General features: G+C 39.2%; 1 pseudogene; it reads left to right on the plus strand.

Moving 5' to 3' along the window:
- The first annotated feature begins 5,369 nt into the window (after nucleotides 1-5,369).
- LOC115861024 (non-selective voltage-gated ion channel VDAC1 pseudogene) lies at nucleotides 5,370-6,300 on the plus strand (annotated as a pseudogene).
- Nucleotides 6,301-6,774: the final 474 nt, after the last annotated feature.

Here is a 6,774-nt window from a genome sequence, read left to right on the forward strand (position 1 = left end):
GGGGAAATGACAGTGAGAGGACTAAGCTCAAAGTAATGTACAGTGTGACTGAATTTGGTTAAAATATGTGCAAATATCATAATAATTTTTATGTATAAAATATGTGCAAAGAAAAGGGCTGAAATTACATATAACATTATGTTATTAGAGATTCTCTAAGTCAACTTTGCACAAGAAAAGCAAAGTGGAGGACTTGCCCTGCCAAATGTTGATACATTTGAAGTCTTGGTAAAATAAACATATTTATTGGCACTCAAGAACAGTCTACAGGACAATGAATTGCGTGGAGATGCTAAAGATGGACTGATTTGTATACAAAAATTTAACAATTGATAAAGATGCCACTAAAATTAAACAGAAAGAATGTGGGTGGTTTAAGAAAATTGGTTCATTGAAGAAAAATAAGGATAGTTACCTACCTAAGGTCGTGTACACAAGTGGATCCTGGCTCTATTAAAGACCTCAATGTAAAACTAAATTTTCAAAGTTAATAGGAAATATTGTAGGAGAACATTTTTTCTGAATGAGAGAGGAGGAAGACTTATTAAGGAAAACTTCGAGCGTATACACCATAACAAAGGACAGGGTGAATTTAACTATGAAATTTAATGAGTCCTCTTCGTTTCTAACAGCTTTATTGAGGAGTAATTGATAGACAAAGAACTGTGCATATTTAATGTGTTCGATTCAGTGAGCTTGGACATGTGCAAATGCCCATGATACCATCACCACTATCAAGGTGATAGACACCCAACCCCTCCCAGAATTCCCTGGTGTCCCTTTTTGTTTTGACATGAGATCTAGCGTCTTCACATATTTTGGAGTGCACAATACTGTACTGTTAACTACAGACACTGTAGTTAACACAGCAGTTCTCTAGAACTTACTTGTCTAGCACAATTGAAACTTCATACCGATTCAACAAATTTATGTAAAAAAGTCAAATTGGGAAGAAGATATTTGTACTGTCCAAATGAAAGGAATTAATCTCTTGAATAGGCAAGAAAATCTTCCAAATAATAAGAAAACAATTACTCTAATTTTTATTTTTTTTATGCGGTATGCGGGCCTCTCACTGCTGTGGCCTCTCCCGTTGCAGAGCACAGGCTCCAGATGCACGCAGGCTCAGCGGCCACGGCTCACGGGCCCAGCCGTTCCGCAGCATGTGAGATCTTCCCAGACCGGGGCACAAACCCGCGTCCCCTGCACTGGCAGGCGGACTCTTAACCACTGTGCCACCAGGGAAGCCCTATTACTCTAATTTTTAAAAGAATAAAGACTATGAAGATAATCACAGCTGGCTTTGTAAACTTAAAAGTCTATAAAAATGTGAAAAGATTGTTCAAAATCAAATAGTAATCAAAGAAATACAAATTACAGCAAAAAAAAAAAAAATGACGTATCACTATACACAAAGTAGATCTGGAAAACATAGAAATCTGGAAAAGGCCAGTGTCAGCAGGAATGGAGTTAGGAGTATAGAAGCAAACCAATGTGCACTGCTGGGAGAAGGTATATTGCTGAAGACCTTCTATAAAAGAGTTTGGCAGCATTAAGTCAAGTCAAAAATACTTATAACATGATCTACAGAATGTTTTCTGCTGAGTTTAATTCCTAAATATATTCTCACACAAATGGATGAGAAAATAGGTAAGTAAAGTTGGGAGGGGCTTTACCAAGTTGCTAATTATAGTTACACAATTATACAAAATGTTGGGTGAAATTAATGGAGAAATATTCAGTTGCAATCCAAAGTACACTACTGTAGCAATATTTATAACGGACAGGAGAATTTAAGATAAAATGCATTTTGTATCAATACATAATGATAAAAGCTTAGTAGAATGGTTGGATAAACCATCGTAAACATGTGCATGTCGTATTATAGCATCAATGTATACAACAAAAGATTACAGAACTGCCAGGAGGAATTGACAAATTAACCTATCAGGAAAGATTCTAACACACCTCTTTAGTATTTTATAAACCAAGCAAAGAAGCAAACAAAAAAAGCAGGATGCCATAGAAGATTAGAACATTAAAAAGTTTGATCTAATGGATATATTTAGAACATAGCACCAAGCAGTTAAGGAATACACATTTTGAGATTGGTTCAAGATGGCAGAGTAGAGGGACATGCTCTCACTCCCTCTTTTGAGAACACTGGAATCACAACTGCTGAATAATCATCAACAGGAAGACACTGGAACTCACCAGAAAAGATACCCTACACACAAGGACAAAGGAGAAGCTGCAATGAGATGGTAGGAGGGGCGCTATCACAATAAAATCAAATCCCATGACTGCTGGGTGGGTGACTCACAAACTGCAGAACACTTATACCATAGAAGTCCACCCACTGGAGTGAAGGTTCTGAACCCCACATCAGGCTTCCCAACCTGGGAGTCTGGCAACAGGAGGAGGAAATCCTAGAGACTCAGACTTTGAAGTCTAGCAGGATTTGATTGCAGGACTTCGGCAGGACTGGGGGAAAAAGAGACTCCACTCTTGGAGGGAACACACAAAGTAGTGTGTGCAATGGGACCCAGGGGAAGGAGGAGTGACCCCATAGAAGACTGAACCAGACCTACCTGCTAGTGTTGGAGGGTCTCCTGCAGAGGCAGGGGGCAGCTGTGGCTCACCAAGGGACAAGGACACTGGCAGCAGAAGTTCTGGGAAGTACTCCTTGGTGTGAGCCCTCCCAGAGTCCATCATTAGCCCCAACAAAGAGCCTGGGTAGGCTCCAGTGTTGAGTCACCTCAGGCCAAACAACCAACAGGGAGGAAACAAGCCCCACCCATCAGCAGACAAGTGGATTAAAGTTTTACTGAGCTCTGCCCACCAGAGCAACAGCCAGCTCTACCCACTACCAGTCCCTCCCATCAGGAAACTTGCACAGCCTCTTAGGTAACCTCATCCACCAGAGGGCAGACAGCAGAAACAAGAAGAACTACAAACCTGCAGCCTGTGGAACAAAAAACACATTCACAGAAAGATAGACAAGATGAAAAGGCAGAGGGCTATATACCAGATGAAGGAACAAGATAAAACCCCAGAAAACAACTAAATGAAATGGAGATAGGCAATCTTCCAGAAAAAGAATTCAGAAGAATGATAGTGAAGATGATCCAGGACCTCGGAAAAACAATGGAGGCAAAGATCGAGAAGATGCAAGAAATGTTTAACAAAGACCTAGAAGAACTAAAGAACAAACAAACACAGATGAACAATACAATAACTGAAATGAAAAATGCACTAGAAGAAATCAATAGCAGAATAACTGAGGCAGAACGGATAAGTGACCTGGAAGACAGAATGGTGGAATTCACTGCTGTGAAACAGAATAAAGAAAAGAGAATGAAAAGAAATGAAGACACCATAAGAGACCTCTGGGACAACATTAAATGCAACAACATTCACATTATAGGGGTCCCAGAAGGAGAAGAGAAAGAGAAAGGATCTGAGAAAATATTTGAAGAGATTATACTAGAAAACTTCCCTAACATGGGAAAGGAAATAGCCACCCAAGTCCAGGAAGCACGGAGAGTCCCATACAGGATAAACCCAAGGAGAAACACGCTGAGACACATAGTAATCAAATTGGCAAAAATTAAAGGCAAAGAAAAATTATTGAAAGCAACAAGGGAAAAATGACAAATAACATACAAGTGAACTCCCATAAGGTTAACAACTGATTTCTCAGCAGAAACTCTGCTGAGAAGACAGAAGCGAGTGGCATGATATACTTAAAGTGATGAAAGGGAAGAACCTACAACCAAGATTACTCTATGCAGTAAGGATCTCATTCAGATTGAATGGAGAAATCAAAAGCTTTACAGACAAGTAAAAGCTAAGAGAATTCAGCACCACCAAACCATCTCTACAACAACTGCTAAAGGAACTTCTCCAAGTGGGAAACACAAGAGAAGAAAAGAACCTAAAAATAAAACCCAAAACAATTAAGAGAATGGTAATACACACACACATATCTATAATTACCGTAAACGTGAATGGATTAAATGCTTCAAGCAAAAGACAAAGTCTTGCTGAATGGATACAAAAACAAGACGCATATATATGCTGTCTACAAGAGACCCACTTCAGACCTAGGGACACATACAGACTGAAAGTGAGGGGATGGAAAAGATATTACATACAAATGGAAATCAAAATAAAGCTGGAGTAGCAATACTCATATTAGATAAAATAGACCTTAAAATAAAGAATGTTACAAGAGATAAGGAAGGACAGTATGTAATGATGAAGGGATCAATCCAAGAAGAAGATATAACAATTATAACTATATATGCACCCAACATAGGAGCACCTCAATACATAAGGCAACTGCTAACAGCTCTAAAGGAGGAAATAGACAGTAACACAATAATAGTGGAGGACTTTAACACCTCACTTACACCAATGGACAGATCATCTAAACAGAAAATTAATAAGGAAACACAAGCACAAAATTACACAATAGACGAGATAGATTAAATTGATATTTATAGAACATTCCATCCAAAACAACAGATTACACTTTCTTCTCAAGTGCACATGGAACATTCTCCAGGAGAGATCACATCTTGGGTCACAAATCAAGCCTCAGTAAATTTAAGAAAATTGAAATCATATCAAGCATCTTTTCTGACCACAATGCTATGAGATTAGAAATCAATTACAGGGGAAATAAATGTAAAAAAACACAAACACATGGAGGCTAAACAATATGTTACTAAATAACCAAGAGTTCACTGAAGAAATCAAAGAGGAAATCAAAAAATACCTAGAGACAAATTACAACAAAAACACCACGATCCAAAAACCTAAGGGATGCAGCAAAAGCAGTTTTAAGAGAGAAGTTAATAGCAAAATAAGCCTACCTCAAGAAAAAAGAAAAATCTCAAACAATCTAACCTTACACCTAAAGGAACTAGAGAAAGAAGAACAAACAAAACCCAAAGTTAGCAGAAGGAAAGAAATCATAAACATCAGAGAAGGAATAAATGAAATGGAAACAAAGAAAACAATAGCAAAGATCAATAAAACTAAAAGTTGGTTCTCAAGAAGATAAACAAAATTGATAAACTGTTAGCCAGACTCATCAAGAAAAAGAGGGAGAGGACTCAAATCAATAAAATTAGAAATGAAAAAGAAGAAGTTACAACAGACACTGCAGAAATACAAAGCATCCTAAGAGACTCCTACAAGCAACTCTATGCCAATAAAATGGACAACCTGGAAGAAATGGACAAATTCTTAGAAAGGTATAACCTTCCAAGATTGAATCAGGAAGAAATAGAAAATATGAACAGACCAATCACAAGTAATGAAATTGAAACTGTGATTAAAAATTTTCCAACAGATAGATGCCACGGAGCCCACTGCCACCACTTCTGAGCAGAAGATGGCTGTGCCTCCCACGTATGCTGATCTTGGCAAATCTGCCAGGGATGTCTTTACAAAGGGCTATGGGTTTGGCTTAATAAAACTTGATTTGAAAACAAAATCTGAGAATGGACTGGAATTTACAAGCTCAGGTTCAGCCAACACCGAAACCACCAAAGCGACGGGCAGTCTGGAAACCAAGTACAGATGGACCGAATATGGTCTGACGTTTACGGAGAAATGGAACGCTGACAACACACTAGGCACGGAGATTACTGTGGAAGATCAGCTTGCACGTGGCCTGAAGCTGACCTTCGATTCATCCTTCTCACCAAACACTGGGGAAAAAAATGCTAAAATCAAGACAGGGTACAAGCGGGAACATATCAACCTGGGCTGTAACATGGATTTCAACATTGCCAGGCCTTCCATCTGGGGTGCTCTGGTGCTGGGTTATGAGGGCTGGCTGGCTGGCTACCAGATGAATTTTGAGACCACAAACTCTCGAGTGACCCAGAGCAACTTTTCAGTTGGCTACAAGACTGATGAGTTCCAGCTTACACTAATGTAAATGATGAGACAGAGTTTGGTGGCTCCATTTATCAGAAGGTGAATAAGAAGTTGGAGACTGCTGTTAATCTGGCCTGGACAGCAGGAAACAGTAACACTCACTTTGGAATAGCAGCCAAGTACCAGATCGACCCTGACGCCTGCTTCTCAGCTAAAGTGAACAACTCCAGCCTGATACGGTTAGGATATACTCAGACCCTAAAGCCAGGTATCAAACTGACACTGTCAGCTCTGCTGGATGGCAAGAATGTCAACACTGGTGGCCACAAGCTTGGTCTAGGACTGGAGTTTCAAGCATAAATGAATACTGTACAATTGTTTAATTTTAAACCATTGTGCAGCATAGCTAGCTTCAGAATTTAGTGTACCTTTTAATGTTGTTTGTCTGGGATGCGAGTATCACTAAATATCATGTTAAATTTCCAGGTTAAAGATGATTCAGCTTTAGGGTGTTACTCTTTCAGTGGTACAGAAGAAACCCAATTTCAAAAAATGTCCTTTCAGCTGTAGACTTGCGGGGGAGCTCGCTGGCCCCTCTAGAGATGTCAGGTTTCTTTTTTACCTAGAAATGGCTGCAAGTGGAAGTTGATAATTTGCAGGCACTTTGCAATTTGTAAATTTGTATTGAGTAAATGAATGAAATTGTGACTTCCTGAGAATTGAACCTTGGTTTCCTACCCTGATTGAGGAGAGGCTGTTTGATGGTGTATACAAACTCATCTGAAAGGGACTTTTTTAGGCAGGGACTTTTTCCACCCCAATCCATCACCTCTTTTACACCAAAAGTAGTCTGCTGGGCATGGTAGCTGTTTCTTTTGT

The sequence above is a fragment of the Globicephala melas genome, chromosome 9 (genome assembly GCF_963455315.2).
Source record: "Globicephala melas chromosome 9, mGloMel1.2, whole genome shotgun sequence".
Lineage (NCBI taxonomy): Eukaryota > Metazoa > Chordata > Mammalia > Artiodactyla > Delphinidae > Globicephala > Globicephala melas.